We start from the raw sequence: 17720 nt of genomic DNA on the forward strand, positions 1-17720 counted from the left end.
GAATGGATAAAGGTTGTAATAGACCCAGGGTCTTAATTGTTTCAAATTTATTTTGTTGGCAAACCAAACATTCCACCACAAACTTTTGAATATCTGATTTAAGGCCATCCCAAAAAAATCCTTCTTAACCCTGTGGTAAGTTTTTAAAAATCCTGAGTACCCTCCTAAGGGAGAAGTGTACGATTCCATAAGAATCTTTTGCTTGAGTTGGGAATTCTTACAGAGGTATAAGCGATCTTTGTACCATAACGAATCATTTTGCAAGCTAAATGTATCAGATGTATTGGAATTTTGTTGTAACTTTCGAATAAGTTCCCACACTTCTTCATCATTCTTCCATTCCTCCCTTGCTTCATTTATCCAATCTAGTTGGATAATAGAAATGGCGCACAACAATGCTTCCACATCCTCATCCTTTCTTGAGAGTGCATCTGCCACCACATTTTGCTTCCCTTTTTTGTAGATGATTTCAAAGTCATAACCCAACATCTTTGTGACCCAATTTTGTTGCTCTTCGGAGGATAATCTTTGTTCTAAAAATTATTTAAGGCTGTCATGATCCGTTTTTACCTTGAAATGTCTTCCCATTAGGTAGGGTCACCATTTCTTAAGTGCATGTATTGTTGCCAACATTTCCTTCTCATAAATAGCTTTGTCTAAAAACTTTCCCTTGATTGGATGACTTTCAAAAGCAATGGGTCTTTCATCTTGCATTAAAACAACACCAATTCCATTTCCTAAAGCATCACATTCCACAATAAAGGTTTTGTGAAGTCTGGTGTAGCTAAGACCAGTGCTTGGCACATTGCATCTTTAAGATGTTCGAAGGCCTTTGTTGCTTCTGGAGTCCATGAAAATGCATCTTTCTTCAATAATGTTGTTAGAGGTGTTGCTATTCTCCCATGATTCTTAACAAACTTGCAATAATACCCTGTCAACCCAAGAAATCCTCGCAGATGCTTTATGGATGTGGGGATTTTCCATTCCTTAATGGCTTTAATTTTGCTAGGGTCTACCTTAACTCCCTCATGAGATACAATATGACCCAGATATTCCACCTCTTGTACTCCAAAGAAACATTTGAATCTTTTTGCATATAATTTTTTCTCCTACAATAGTTGTAGCACCCTATCAACATGTTCAACATGATCCTTCCAAGACTCGCTGTAGATTAGTATATCATCAAAAAATACTAACATAAATTTTCTAAGGAAGGGTTTGAAAATGGAATTCATCAAACCTTGAAATGTAGAAGGTGCATTGGTAAACCCAAAAGGCATGACAAAAAATTCATAATGACCCTCATGAGTTCTAAATGCTATTTTTGGAATGTCTTTAGTCTTCATTCTGACTTGATGATATCCTGAACGAAGATCCAACTTGGTGAAGTAAATTGATCCATGCAATTCATCCAGTAATTCATCAATGACAGGAATGGGAAAACTTATCTTTAATAGTGAGCTTGTTGAGCTCCCTATAATCTGGACACATGCACCATGATCCATCCTTCTTGTGCACCAATACTACTGGAGCAAAGAAAGAACTTTGACTAGGTTGAATTATACCAGCCTCTAGCATTTCTGCAACCATACGTTCAATTTCACTCTTTTGGGCATAAGGATATCTGTACAGCCTGATGTTTGGAGGAACACTTCCTGGAATCAGATGAATAGCATGATCATGATCACGAATAGGTGGGAGAACTTTGGGAGTCTCAAATACCTTGGAATGATTTTCCAAGACTTTTTGGAGATCTTGAGAAATAGATGATTTCGATGTGGAAACATCTAGCCAACATAATTGTGCAATTACACCTCTTTGTTCCTTTTTTAAAAGATTTGTCATACTGTTAGAGATGATTATCTTTCCTGATTTCCCTGCAATACCTCTTAATTCAACTTCCTTTCCTTCCACAAAAAGTTTCGTGAAAAGTTCTTGAAAATTAAAAGCTATTGTACCCAAGGATTGTAGTCATTAGACTCCTAGTACAACATCAACACCTCCCATTGGAATGGAAAGCATTGGGCTAGTCAATACATATTCTCCCATGGATAGCTTGATATTATGGAACTTTCCATAGCAATTTATTGTTCCTCCATTTGCAACCATCACTTGACAATCTGGTGCTGGATATAGGAAGAAATTCAATTCTTTTGCTACCTTACAATGAATAAAATTGTGTGTACTTCCTGAATCAATCAACACTATTACCTTTTTCTTCTTGATTTGTCCTTCTATCTTGATGGTTTGAGGAGTGGTAATTCCAGCCAATGCATTACAAGATATGGTCGGATTCATTTCTTCTTTATCTAGGCTTTGTTCTTGGAGTATATCCTCTTCTTTTGATCTTTCTTGCTCCTTTTATTCTTCCTCTTCACAATCTATGTGGAATAATTTCTTCTCAGCACACTTATGACCTTTAGTGTATTTGTTATCACCATTGTAACAAAGCCCTTTTTCTCTTTTTTCTTCTAATTTTTGTGGTGTCAACCTTATAAGTTATGGAAGACTAGGGGCAACAACACTTCCATCTTTATAGTTGTGAGTGGTATGCTCCCTGGTTGCCATAATTTTTCTTTCCATTTTTCTTGCTAACTTGAATGCCTTCTCTAATGAATCGGATTCCCAAAGGCGAACATCATGTTGGATATTATCCTTTAAAGTCCCTATGAACACATCAATCCTATGCTCCCCTGTAATATTTTTACCCTTATGTTCAATTTTTGCAACTCCTCAATGTGCTCCATTATTGAACCCTTTTGTTTGAGACTTATCAATTGGCTAAAAAAAGTGTTGCTTTTTGTATCCTCATAATATGCTGTCAATTCTTCCGTAAAAATTGCCCAAGTGATAATTTTTTTACAAGAGCAAAGTCATTGATACCGTACAAACTGATTTGGTTCCAAATATAAAGTTGCAATACGTACCTTTTGTGTGTTTTGCACATTATTGAGATCGAAAAATTGCTCCATCTGTAATATCCATGTTGCGGGATCCTTGCCATCAAACTTCCTCATATCAATTTTTGGAATATGGTGGGTTTTCAATCCAACATTAGAGTCTATGAAATCATGATTAACATTTCTTTTGTTTTCATCATGAGTTTCCTTTACTACCCTTTCACCATTAGTAAGTATTTCTTGTAGAAAATATGTCAAACATGTCTTCAAATTTGCCATGCTTGTCTTCAAATTTGTGTTCAAATCTAGCTTCCATTTGTCCATCTTAGCTTCCATGCCATTCATCTTAGCTTCCACACCATTTATCTTAGCTTCTGTTAGCTTTTGTGAGAGTGACATTTGTTGCACTTGGTCTTGTAATTTTGATATATCATGTAGCATTTCTTCCTCTTCTTCATGAGTCATGCTACAGCTTTCAGGTTGCTTACTAGGTGTTTGCATTTTATTTCCTTGTGGCATAACTTGCCAATAATAATGCTCTACTATTCCCTTTGAATTCCTTCAAAATAAATTTTCAAACCAAGCTTGAGCAAGAATTTAAAAAAATCTACACACCCTTTTTCACTTTGTAGGAGCTCGATATTTCCCTTGATGTATCTCTATAATTTTAGATCATCCAGTTTTGAAATTGCGACCCGCAGTATCCCTCTGTGTCCTCTTTCCAATGCCACCAGTCTTATCCAAATTGGATTCTCCAAGGAAGAGTTATGCCAAATCTCCTAGAGTGACCTGATTATAGACTAGTTCAGTAGAGCGAACTTGTACGATGTGCCACGTGTCCTTGTTTCAACCTTTGGCTCTGAAAATATACAAAAGAAACTAAAGTCCATCCTCTTCCTGTAACTTCTTATGAAATTTCAATCCGATGCTCAGAGAGAAAGTTATGACGATTTTCCCCAGGTCACATGTTTGGAATGTAATTCAGGAGTCTTCAAAAAGACCAACTTCTTCAGATCATATCTCCTCAAATATTGCGCGAAAAGCTATAAAATTCGGACCCGAGTATGAGTGTTATTTCGTCTCAAACGGGTTTTTTTCCCTTCTAAAACATCGTAGAAAAAAAAATGTATAGCGAAAATACCATGATGACCTATTTGGAGCAGCGAAACCCTAGAATCCAAAAGCTCCGATACCAAATGTTATGAAACCACCTCACAAAAAGATAGAAAAGATAGATCAACGCCTTAGAATTCAGCCTCTTCGAGGGGGAAACCTCCTTTACATTACACAAATGAATGATTCCTTGATGATTCAAATGAAAAAACCTCCTTTCTATATATAGGAGTCTAAGGAGTCACAATATAACCCAGCCGACCTAACAATAATAATATAAAGGCACAAAAATAACAATAGAGGGATTCTATGGGGCACAGTAATAACAATATGGGGACAATAGGGGCACAACAATATTAATAAGGGATACAACTACAATAGTAATGGGGATAATCACTAGTATTATAGGGACTTAACAATGTTTTTGCAAAGGTGCATATTGGGGTTTCTCTCGATATACATATCAGGGAAACACCTGATATCAAGAGCCCAAAGAAATGCGGACAAGTGGCATAAGGCAGGGGCAACATAATAAATATATGTTTTATGCATTTCAATGAAAGGTTGTGCGGAAAAAGTTTAACAAATATTTATATATGTTAAAACATTGGCGTGGACCCTTCCTTATCCCCTCTACACATGTATCAAGCCACGTCACACACCGAGATATGAGAAGTTTTGGGGGTGGAACCAAGTCTACTGTTGTAAAATCCTCGATATCATTCACATCCCAATATTTTAAAGGACCCAGGCACATATGGTGTGGTCCCATGTGTTACACATTGCACTGTTTGTAATGCGACGATTTAACTTAGAATTAGCCCCCTTTCACCAAGTCCCAAAATGGTTAATGCATGTGGTTCTATGGTTTCAAATGACCATACATTTTGTTGATACTTCAAATAATAGACCCCTATCCCCAGCTAAAGGGTTTTGCCCCAAAAAGCTTTGGCCCTAGGTCCCCAGGCCCTGTCATTTGGATTCCGCCTAAGCCCCGAGGGCTAGGCATATAAGAAATTTTTACAGTTTTACACCATTCATTCTCACTTATTGGAGCCTCTGGCCTTGCTTCTCGACTCTCTCTAGAAAGTTTCAATCTGGTGTATCTTTAATAGTAGGATCTTCCATTTTCGTAGTCCTATTGGCATGTCTTTGCACCCTTCTGGTGCAAATACTAGTTAATTAATATTGACTTGTGTTTTCTACAACAAGTTTTTTGTTATCTAATGGTAAAATTATATAATGCAAACCATATTAATCAATATTATGATATATTAATAATTAATACTATAACATATTAATAACTAATATTATAATATATTAATAATGTGGTCTCACTATTATGTGTTTTGGTTTTTTTATTCTAATGGGACAATAAATTTTTGACAATATGATAATTTTTTATATTTAAAATATTTTTTAATATATAAATAAATTTGATATCTGAAATAATATTTGAATTACTTTAATTATATAAATTATCAGTTCACAAAATCAATTAATAAATATATTTTAAAATGACTAAATCAATTTATATATATATAAGTTTAGTCTAATTAATAAAAGAAATGGTATTTTGGTTGGAATATGTCAATACAATTTTTTTATTATTTAAAATGCACTTTTGAATGCATAAATAGATTCAACGCCCTAAAAACCGTCATGGCACTTGATCTTTGCACATTAAACAACTTTAATTTATGATTTTTAAAAATATCTACCAAATTTTGAATAAAATTGACCAAAAAAATATTTGGAAAAGGACTAATTGATCCATTAATTAGACTACATCTAATTTATATGTATTCATTTAATTGGGGTTATTGGGGTGGTTAAGCTAAGTAGTTATCTTCTCCACTTATGTTCAAATCTCCACTATTACATGATGAGTTATAATGTCTTGAAAATTAAAGTTAAAATTGCTTCCTAATTAATTTAATCATTAGGCGGATGGTAGAGATTTAATATCCATGGAATGTGATCTAAATTAAATAATTTATAGAGTAATTTTTAGCTCATATATAATTCTTATCTTAAATTGAATGCCCACGACATTTATCAGCCATATTAGATGTATTTGCATTTTTTACAATATAGTTTTTTTGCCAAAATTTGGTAGAATATAATGTTTGGCAAAATTTTGGTAGAGAATTATAATCCATATATGCATTAAAAAAACACATTTTAAATAATTAAAATTCATAATCTTTGCAAAATTTATATTGCTAGATTTTGACAAAAATGACAAAAGCTTATCAGGAAAGCAGGAGTGGGAGCAGTTCTTATAAGCCCCGATGAAAACATAGTGACTAAATTTACATGGGGGTTAAGAACTTCATCCAATAATATGGCAGAATTCCTTGAGCTATGGAAAAGACTAGAGGTGGCTATAGAAAAGAAAATTCAAAGACTCAATGTTTGGAGATTCTATAATCATCATCTGTCAAATGACAAAGGCCAGAGATCTAATGAGCTTTTCATCTCTCCCTATGACTCTAAGAGTGCTCAATTCTCCTTCCCAATTTGAAAAGATTGATATTTTTATATTCTAAGAAAGTTGAATGCTAAAGCATATGAACTTGCTAAAAAAGGTTCTAACATGGGGCAAGGAAGACTTGAAATGGGAAACATAGTTTGTTTATATCCTATTCCTTAGTGCTCATGAACTTCAAAAATATTAAAAGGGTGGCTCTGGGCTCCTCCACTCCCAATAGGCACAAGCTTGAATTTTGGATTATCTCCCTTCGAAGGATCAAAGACATGGTGATTTCCATCAATATTGCAACGATGGGTATGTGGCATGTTCTTAGATATTCCTTGTGCAAGGTGGCCAAATTTTTGAGTTTTGTCTACCGGCAATCTCCAATTCTACGAATCTATTTAATTTTTGTCTTGTCTCATTAATTGGGACCTCAAGTGGATGGCCTCTTTGATCGTTCTAAGAAAATGGTGTCTTTTCCATTTACACATCGTTTGGTGGGATATGGTTTTGTTTTCCTCGACTGCATTGGTGAAATCATAGGTTGGAAAAATGAATTTATGGAAGTCGTTCGACCCCCCTTCATTCCTGTCATGCCTTTGTCCGATCAATCTCTAGCTAATGGAGATGGATATTTGGTGGTTGCTTGGTTAGTGTTTTTGCAGGGACCTGACCTATATATAGAGTATTTGGCATACCCATAATGCAATTAAGTTCTTGGGTCACACTAGTTTAGTTGCATATTATTATTCTAAGTGTGGTCAGTGTAATTGGGCACCCGAATTTGGTTCTGTAATAATGACAAATTCTCATGTCCCCTTTGATATTAATGAGGCCAGTATGGTGTTGGACAAGTTGTTGGATGCATCGCATGATTTTCTTGTCTCCATTTCGAAGTTGGAGGGCATGGTTGAGAGGCAACGTATGTCATTTCAGTTTCTTTTGGAAGCCAAGCTTTCTCATTAGCAAGTTGAGATGGAACAATCGGTTGACAACTTCAAGGTAAAAATATGTGTTGTTGGAGAACCTTTAGCGGTTATAGAGATCACTAGGTTTGGCATTATATCGAAGATTGTCAGTGTTGAAGGCACTAATATTGTTGCCAGAAGGAATAGAGCTCGTCAACTTAGGGGCAATAGCAAAAACGAGACCAATTGATGTTAGCTCTGATTCCTTTTTTTGTCATGTCAAGTTTTGAGTATATATTTTGTTATGATACAATGTAAATTGTGCTATATTCTAGGAAGTTTTTGTAGGATTTACAGTGTAAATGTCTTTAGGTTAATTTGGAACATCAATCCTAGAGTCTGCAAATTCCTTGAATACTCTCTGGTTTGCATAAATTTTGTCTTGGAAAAGATATGTAAAGGTTTTGGTCTATAATCTAGATATGTTAATATTAAGCCCTTAACCATTTTGTTTTAAAAAAATGACAAACTTCCATTATTTAATATTTAATAATAATAGACACTTAAATAATATACAAAAAAAAAAGATATTTTTGTATATTTAAATAGTTAAAATAATATTTTCCTTAGCTTATTTGATCCCTTAATATATTTAATCCCTTGATATAGATAGAATGTCTACCCAAAATATTGGACAAATATTGAACACTATCCTCAAGGCTTAAGCCATTTACACAATTACCATATCTATAAATATCACTATTACATTAATTATGGCTTTTCAATTTTTCATACGGTATTTTATTGCTTTAGAGCTTGGATTGTTGAATTGAACAACTACTCTATATAATATAATGATAAACAATTCAATATTTTGTATACGAGTGCCAAGTGCGGATGGCTCCCAATCACTTATTATCCCTACGGCGTCGCAGGGTATAAGGCATTTGAAAATGCGTTGAAATTTAATTACTTTGAGCGCTGACCAAAAATTAAACTTTATGTTATAATGTTAACATTATAGGAAAAAAATAGTTTATGTTTCTATTATTTAAATTCTATCTTTTTTTAACTTTTGATTGGTTAATTGGTTTGAGGTCTTATTGTGTAATTATACTATAGCCGCCGATTGGGTTGACATATGTAATCATTTGTACTAGCAATTTAATGTGATTTGTCACATCTCCTCCTGATATCATGTAAAACACAAGCCAGTTTCTAACAACAAAGCAGATCTCCTAGACCAAAATTCTTCTCCGAATATCTTCAAAAGGACAAACACAATAGATCGAAAGCTAAGACACCAATGTCCCATGAACCAGAAGAGATGAAGGAGATGAAAGATAAAGAAAGTTGAAAGACCGTAGAGAAAAAAAAGAAAACTACAGCACCAATTTCGCCAAGAAAGATGAGGAGCCAGACAATTAAAAACTAAGAAAATTATAAGTCCGATAGACCAATTTCGTCTCAGTGGACGTTAACAACCACCATCGTCATCATCATCATCATCATATGAAGTAAATTGACACTTCATAAATTATTAAATATATAAAGCAGTGGAATGAAATAATTGGACTTTTTCATACATCATAAATGATTAAATATATAAAGTAGTGGAATGAACTAATTGGACTTTTTCATGCATGATGCGACTTCATAAATGATTAAATATATAAAGTAGTGGAATGAAATAATTGGTAGTTTTATTAATTTAAAATATTTTTTTTTTTTTTTAATTTTAGATTTTAATTTAATTAAAAAATAATTTATTTATTAAAATTTATTTATTTAAAAAATTTAATAATATAATTTATATTTAAAAATTTAAAATTTCCTATTATTTTTATAAATGTTTTAAATAGCAATAAAACAATGTTTCAACTTCATACTATCAACAAAAGATTTTTGATCTTATACACTTAAAAACAAATTTTTCAACTTATACCATTCTAATGAAACATTAATATTTTATATTTTTTCTTCAAAATATTAAGTTGGATTGAATTTGTAACATTGAACTAAAAATATGTAATAATAGATTATTGTTATAAAATAAAAATCTATAAAATATTTTTTATATTGAAAAATCAGTGTTTCAATTCTCTCAATATTTTTAGGATTAGATTTTATAATTGAGTCTACAAAAATGATCCCTTCACTAATAAAATATTAAACTTGTAAATTTTCACCAATAAAATAAAACGTTATATTTAAACATTAACAAAATTTTATCCCGATTGAATACTTGAATTTTTGTTAATTTTAAAAAATAAAAGATAAAAATGAATTTAATATTTTTATTTTAGGAAAAAATCACAAATTTCACCAAAATTCCTAAATATTATTTTAAAAAATAATATCAATATTAAATTCAAAGGTCATCTCGATTATTCTCTTTCATTGTTATCGTTATCTCCTTGTGTATACATTCTAATATTGAATTACATGAATTTCGACATACTATTTTTGGAGATCTTTTTGTTTCATGCTTCTTGTCTGGAGAGATTTTTGTTTCATGCCTCTTTTTCTAAACACAGTTAATGAAAATGATTCGATAAACATGGTCGTCATAGCGACATTAGTTAAGCCTTACAATATTTCCATCTAGGTTACTGACTCTCGTCAGCGATGCTGACTTGAAAGCAAGAGGCCCACACCCATGGTAAAGAATAGAATTAATTAAGTGATTAGAATTAAACCTAACAATTTGACTAATGAATTTAACTGTCAAATTTCCATATTATTTGAGGTGCAAATTTCCATATTATTTGAAGTGAAGGTAGAACCTCAAAGGATTCTTCCCTTGTATGTCTCACATGAAATTGGAGTGAAGGTAGTAGCCGAAAGGACTTTTCTCTTGTCTCGCATGAAATTATAGGCCTCCCGAGAGTGAAATCCTTCAAAGTGTTGGATTTCCATATTAATTGGCCTGATTTCATCACCTTTTCGATAAGTCAAGAGATGTCAAATTCCATCACAATTTCTCTAATAGTACTAGTTTTGTGAACATATCCTCACAATGTTCTTGAGTATGAACTTTCCTAAGATCTACTCTAGCTCCATCAATAACATGTCTTACAACATAATATTTAATATCATTTTGTTTAGTCTTGTTATGATAAGCTAGATTAGTAGTGAAACATATAACACTTTGACTATCACATAATACATTTACCTTGCCAGCTTCTTTCCAAACTCAACCAGAACACCCTTTAAACAAATTGTCTCTTTACATGCTTGTGAGATAGCAATATATTCTGCCTCGGTAGTGGATAACGAGAGCGTTTCTTGAAGCTTTGACATCGAACTAATAGATTGTCTTGCAAGAATAAAGACATAACCTAAAATGGATCTCCTCCTATCCAAATCACCTGCAAAATCATCCTATTCATGTATCATGGCCTTAATAGCTCCTATTACATATCAATTTTTCCACTATAAACCCTAGTCTACTATCGGTTGTATAGAATAATCAACTCCCTCTTGATTCCTGCATCCCTATAAAAACCATCAAACTCCTTGGTGAAGACGTGTTATTCTTGATCAGAAGACATTAAACCTACATACAAGTTCATTATCTTTGTAGAAAGTTCCCTACTCTACATTGTCTTGTATGATGGGTATGATCAACGGTGGGCCTCTAGAGCCATATAATAAATTGGATAATAGGATCCACTTCTGAGGTCATTTCACACCACTTCTTTGAACATATCGCCAGTGGAAAAGAATTGTGCCAACTACAGAAAGGATGAATCCTAATGGGGGGAAACCTCAGGAAGTGATCACATGCATTGGTAGGGGAGAACCACTACCACCAAAGGAGTAGGCACTAGATGCTTTACTATCATCTCAATTAAAGGAAATCACAAGGGAGGCAAAGTGGAGAAAGTGAATGGAACTAAGGGAAGGGACTAAAGCGAACCAACAAAAGAAGCCCACATTAATTAAAGTTAAACTCTAACCATTACGTTGTAATAACTTGCACACACCATCACTTTTAATTTATATTTACATTATTCAAAAATAATATTGATTATTAACTATTACTTAACTAGCACAGCCTTATAAATTAAATTATTAGTAAATGTCGATAGGCATCAATCATGATGAATATCAAAACACTTACTTCATGATGCGTCTCACATTGTTAAGATTTAAAATATTATAAAAAAATAACTAAATTATAAATTTATTAAGAAGATTCTTAAACATGGAAATTCATGATCACTTTACCATGGAGATTCTTAACCTGTAAATAGGTTTTGCTACAATATCAGGGTTATCAATACCACATGCCCAAGAAACCATAACTCATGCATATGACATTTATTTTAAATTAATCAGTTTAATAAAAGAGAAAAAAATGGCATAACTACTTTTGAAATAAATCTCAATATTGCAGGGTATTCCATGGAGAATAAATCTCTACCATTCACCTACTAATTATTGATAATTAAAATTCTAAAAACGTCATTCCAAAATAAACACACATATCCACATAATTAATAAACAAAAATAAAAAGCAGCATTATCAAAATAATTAATATATATATTATCACTAAAATATATCACATCATATCTAAAAAAATTCCTACATTTAAAATATCATTGTCACATCTCAACAATCCCAAATTGATTATATGCATATATGATGCCAACATACTCCACCAACCATTAATTAAGCCGAAGGCTTTTCTATGGTGAGGTTTATCCTCACGACGATGTTTAGATTCGTCATCCTTGACAGAATCTTAATAGGTGTCCCTCCCCCTCCATGCACTTCCCTTCATTTTTGGCTCGCCTGATATTAGCCTTGTGATTCACATAAACATAACTCCCTCCCACCACAATAACGACCACAAACAAAACGGAGAATGCAATTCCTGCAATGACACCTTTGCTCAGATCTATAGATGAGTGCTCTAAATTCTCCTTGCCTCTGACGGCTCTGCCACCTGTTTTCCTGATCCAGATTTAAATAAGAACACAAAAAATTACATATTTAACCATAAATATAGAGATGCAGCAGAATCAACACTTCATTTCATTAATATCAAATATTGAAGTATCCTTACAAACAAATAGAAATAAGACTAGCTCGGGCAATGGTAGCTTATCTCTGAGAAGAGATGTGGTGGTTACATGCCTCTGAACTGATTTAAAATGAAGCTCAAGGGGTTTTTTATTATTGAAAAATAAGAGAAAACCCTAAACAACCAAAACCCTAACCCAATGAGATGTAACACCAAGAATTTATGGGCCCCATTGGGGTTAGTTGGGCAGCCAACTTCCCAGGGTCGTAACTTGGTCATATTATCTCTGTTTGACATGTACGATACCTATTTGGAAAGATCTCTCCGAGAACTACAACTACTAACACGATTAGTGTGGAGATCGTTGAATCAATTTTGCCCAAAAAAAACATCGCTTAGGGCCTCAAAACAGCTACAGAAGTTCAAGACCAGAAAAATACCAAAAATAGTAAATTGTGCTCCAATTAAGGAAACAGATGAAACTCACTGGGGGGTCTAGGTGGAATAGGCGAGTGGCCACCAATATCCACCTGGATCATCTCCCACGCAGATTTGATTAGAAAACGGATGCTTTTCTTCCGTTTCTACAAAGGGGCCGAAGAAGTGCATGGTGCTCGAAGACAATTTTGTTCTGTTTACGTTGGGCATCTCGTGCCCATATGCAGACACAAGTCACGAGTTTGTTCCATGTATTTCTACCATTTGCAACAGAATCAAGAAGATTGGTAGTGTGAATACGGCCAGCGATCTGCACCTAGCCATTCACATAACAGTTTCTGGTAGCATTGGATCTGCCAAAACATAAAATAAGATTTACAAAGCAATGAGTGGTCTCATTTTCTTTTCCCCCCTCCACGCACTCCCCTCTGTTTAAAGTCGTCAGATTTTCTTTGCACAATAATGTGCAAATACTAATATTTACAAGTGTTGAATATTCGTTACAAAAGTCAACTCAATTCTAATTATGTTAGCATTGACAACTGGATTATCCTGATTTAAAATATTTTAATGTTTTAAGTGTGTTTTTAGTTTATATTTTAAATAAAATTATATTGAAATTAAATTTAATGGGTGGTAGGAGGAGATAGATTCTCATTAATTCCGAAAGAGAAATGGAAATAAAATTCACATGGGGATTGGGCCAAAAATCAAACAATCTAGCCAAGATGTATAGTGTTTTTCTTGGTCTTCAGCTAGCCAAAGAGAAAAAATTCCTTCCATTGCCATTCTAGGGGACCCACTAACCATAATCCAACTCCTCCAAACGGGCTCCCTACCTAAGAAAAATCAGCTCGCTCTCCTCCTTTGAAGAGAGTATGGTATCCTCAAGACACTCCCTTACAAATCATATTATCATATTCTTCGTAGTGAAAATAAGGAAGAAAATCTACAAGCCAACATTGCATGTCAGCTGGAAGAAGGGTAATATGAGGTCAATGGCTCCCTTAAGTGGATGGTTATTCCATGATCAACTTAATTCAAATACATAGCTACCCCTCTATGCATGGGAAAATAGCACGAGAAAAGAAAGGGCGTTATCTATATAATAATGCTTTCCTAAAAAAAATTGGACTAAGGCAAGATTCTAATCATAAGACACAAGGAGCAAGAATTCTCGGCATAAGGCAAGGTCCAAATAATATGCCCCAAGGTGATGGCTCTCCCCGCACAACACTGAAGTAAACCCATTGGCATAAGCATTCAATGCACTCCAGGTGGCGTACTTGGCCAATTCTGTCACCGTGATTGGAAAGCCTAATGAACTGAGGCTTGAGGCATATTAACTCAAAGCTTGTGTTGCAAATTAAATCCAAACCTTCATCATATCTCCTCTCAGGCTTCATACAAATTTGGATGGGTATCTTCAAGCATAAAACAGTGGAATTAACATCGAGATCAACTTGGGAAGAGTGGAGATATATGGAATTATAGCCAACATTCGTGCTTGCTAAGATTAGAATGAATATGTAGATTTGGATCTCCAATTATTTATACGAATTCTCTGGTAGGCGGTGCAATATCAAGCGGTTTTCAGTTTGGATTAGTAATACATCTAACCACCGATTGGTTTCCTCCTGGGTCACACCTATAGCAGACCAGGACCGAAAATCCTTTGAGATTAATTAGCTCAAGGCCCCTACGAAATTGCAAAATCTATAGGCTTATGTGGATTGGGAAGGCAAAGAATTCCTCAATTTCTATTAGTTCTGTAAACCAGAAAGTGATAGTTCATCCTCTGCAGTTTACAAATTCATCTCTCAGTGCTTCAACAAGTTTAAAGAAATTCCACAAAATCTAGGCATGAAGCGAGGTTGTTTGGCTAATCCAACATTCTGAGATTCCAGACTTTCTCCCTAGTGGCAAGTCAATTCGTCTTCAAGATTGTTTATCACTCTCCATGAAGCTCAGAAAACAAGTACTCAGAGAGCATTCAGAGAGTTGCACTATTTCATCCTTTGCTCAAAATTCGATGTCTACAATACCAGTTAAATATGGCCCATCAATGTCAACAGTGTCTGCACCCTCCATTGGATTGGTATGCAGAAGTCATCAACCTTCGTCAACAAATTATATCCTTGATAGAGCAAGTGTACAGTCAACATGATAGAATTCACCAATTTGAGGACAAGATGGAATGGGTGCACCAACAATTGACAGATTTCCAAGCACCAAGAGACAAGGAGGATAATATAAGTACAACTAGCAATGTCCCGGGCAATCCCATGGACAAATGTCCATATGGCCCTCTTCTCTCTTCTGGCCTCAAAATGTCCATATGCCACTAGAGCTTTAAACCTTGGGGGTTCCCTAAACCCTAATCTTTATGGAGAATTCCAACACTACCCTTTGCTACAGCATATTCCTAAACCTTTGATCTGTTGGAGAAATCCGCGAAATATCACGACATTCTACATGAGCAGCGCAAATCCTTGGCGATGATTCTTTCAGGAGCAGTGCATATTTTTCTGAAATTTTAAAAATATTTTTAATATTTATTTTAAATATTTAAAATATTTAAAATTTTAAAATATTTTAAAATTATTTCTAGAAGTCTCTATTCTAGAAATCTCTCTTCTAGAAGTTTCTAACATGGCACTTGCTCTGTCCATTTTTTCTATATAAGGACAGGATGTATCTCATTTCTTTTGTATCACTGATGAGTCCATGAGGACGAAACTAGTTTGATAATACAAGAGATTTGTTTTGCATATTATGTGTTTCGCATAATTTTGAGTCCTTAGCATTTTTTCGTTTTCAGTTTTATCTTTCGGCTGTGTTTCAGTATTGTTCCCGCTTTACTTTCTTTTTGGTTTTACCCCTAAACCCTAAACTTTATGGAGAATTCCAACGTTAACCTTTGCTACAACATATTCGTAAACCTTTGATATGATGGAGAAATCCACGAAAGATCGGGACATTCTACATGAGCAATGCAGATCCTCGGCCATGATTCTCTCAGGCGCAGTGCATATTTTTCTGAAATTTTAAAATATTTTTAATATTTAAAAGTAAATATTTTAAAATATTTTCAATATTTATTTTAAATATTTATAATATTTAAAAGTAAATATTTTAAAATTATTTCTAGAAGTCTCCATTCTAGAAGTCTCTATTCTAGAAATCTCTATTCTAGAAGTTTCTAACATGGCACTTGCCCTATCCATTTTTGCTATACAAGGACAACTTGTATCTCATTTCTTTTGTACCACTGATGAGTCCATGAGGACGAAACTAGTTTGATAATACAAGAAATTTGTTTTGCATATTATGTGTTTTGCATAATTTTGCGTCCTTAGCATTTTTTCTGTTTTCCATTTTATCTATCGATTTTGTTTCAGTGTTGTTCCCACCTTATTCTCTTTTTGGTTTTAGCCCTAAACTTTGTCGATGGCATGGAACACTGCTGAAAACACTAGTCCTGTTACTAGATCCAGGTCAGCCCAGAATTCTTAGCATTCTCATAATATTCAGAATGCTCAAGGACATGACTATGCTTCTTCTTATGACAGGATTTTTAACCAGTTTTTGCGAGAGAATTCTCTTCCTCGGCATGAGAATGTTGCCCAGCCTGATTTTATTCCTATTCATCTTGGGCAGGGATTTTTCCGATGCTCATCCAACTCTGGAGCCTGAAATTACTGTTGCCTTGGGTGTTGCTAGGACTGCGCAGTACCCTCCAGAAACTGCGCGGTTAAACCCAGCTGCTTTTGCCAATACTGCGCAAGTCCCAGGGATTGCGCAAATGGGCCCAGCACCATCTGCTCAGCCATCTTCTGCTCAGCTAGCCATTCATCATGCTCCAGAATCGTCTAATTATCGCCAACATCCGGGTAATGAAGAAATTCCGCCTATGCCTAATTCTTGGACAGAAGTTATACAATGTGCCATGAAAAACTTTCAAAAATCCATTGAAATCTTGCTCAAATCTCAGTCGCTTGTTGAAAAACTAGAGGCTCTTGAGCAAGACAATAGAGTCATCCAAAGCCTTGTGGTAAAAACTTCGGGTCTTGTGGCATCCGACCCTAATGCTGCTACTCTTAAGTCTGGACTAGAAACAATTACTGCCAGATATAGAAAAGAATGCCATGCATTCTACTTGCAGCATGAGAGAACAATTGTTAAGAAAAATGAATCAAGGGTTTCACAACTTGCCTCAAATTTTCACAACAATCTTTAGCAACTTTCCATTCCATTTCAGCATATCCAGTTCACCAGCTCTTCCGGTCCTGTTGAACGTAATTCCACCTGGACTACTGCTCAAGTTGCCAGAAATGCTGCACAGGAAGAATTAGCTAAGCATGCTAATGACATTCCTCGTGAAGAAGCAATTTTTGTACTAGTCCAAAGAGAAGTTGCTAAATCTCCTCAGGCCTAGCAACAGAAATTTGATGCTACTCTAAAGCCCCTACAAGATAAACTTGCCTATCTCATAGAGCTTCAAACTTCTCGCATCCCAGCAGCACCACAGAACCAGCATACTCAGCAGCATCCCCAGCAGCAGCAGCAGCATCCGCAGCAGCATTAGCAGTCCCTGCACAGTCAAAATAGGCAGCGGCTGCCCCAGCAGCCTCTGTGCAGTCAGCCCCAGCAACTGCGCAGACAACCTTAGAGGCAGCAACAGTTTCAGCAGCTACCCCAGCAACCTACTGAACAGCAACCTCAGCCAAAAAACGAGGTTGGCAGGGTGTCGTTCCGCCGAGGGAAATGCTCCACTCAATCTGTTGCTAGAAAGTTAGCCTCCGCTCAAAACCAGTTTTTCCAGAACACTGGTTTAAATCCAGAAGCT

The sequence above is a fragment of the Pinus tabuliformis genome, chromosome 6 (genome assembly GCF_031772625.1).
Source record: "Pinus tabuliformis cultivar Carrire ecotype Pingquan chromosome 6, CPIR1, whole genome shotgun sequence".
NCBI lineage: Eukaryota > Viridiplantae > Streptophyta > Pinopsida > Pinales > Pinaceae > Pinus > Pinus tabuliformis.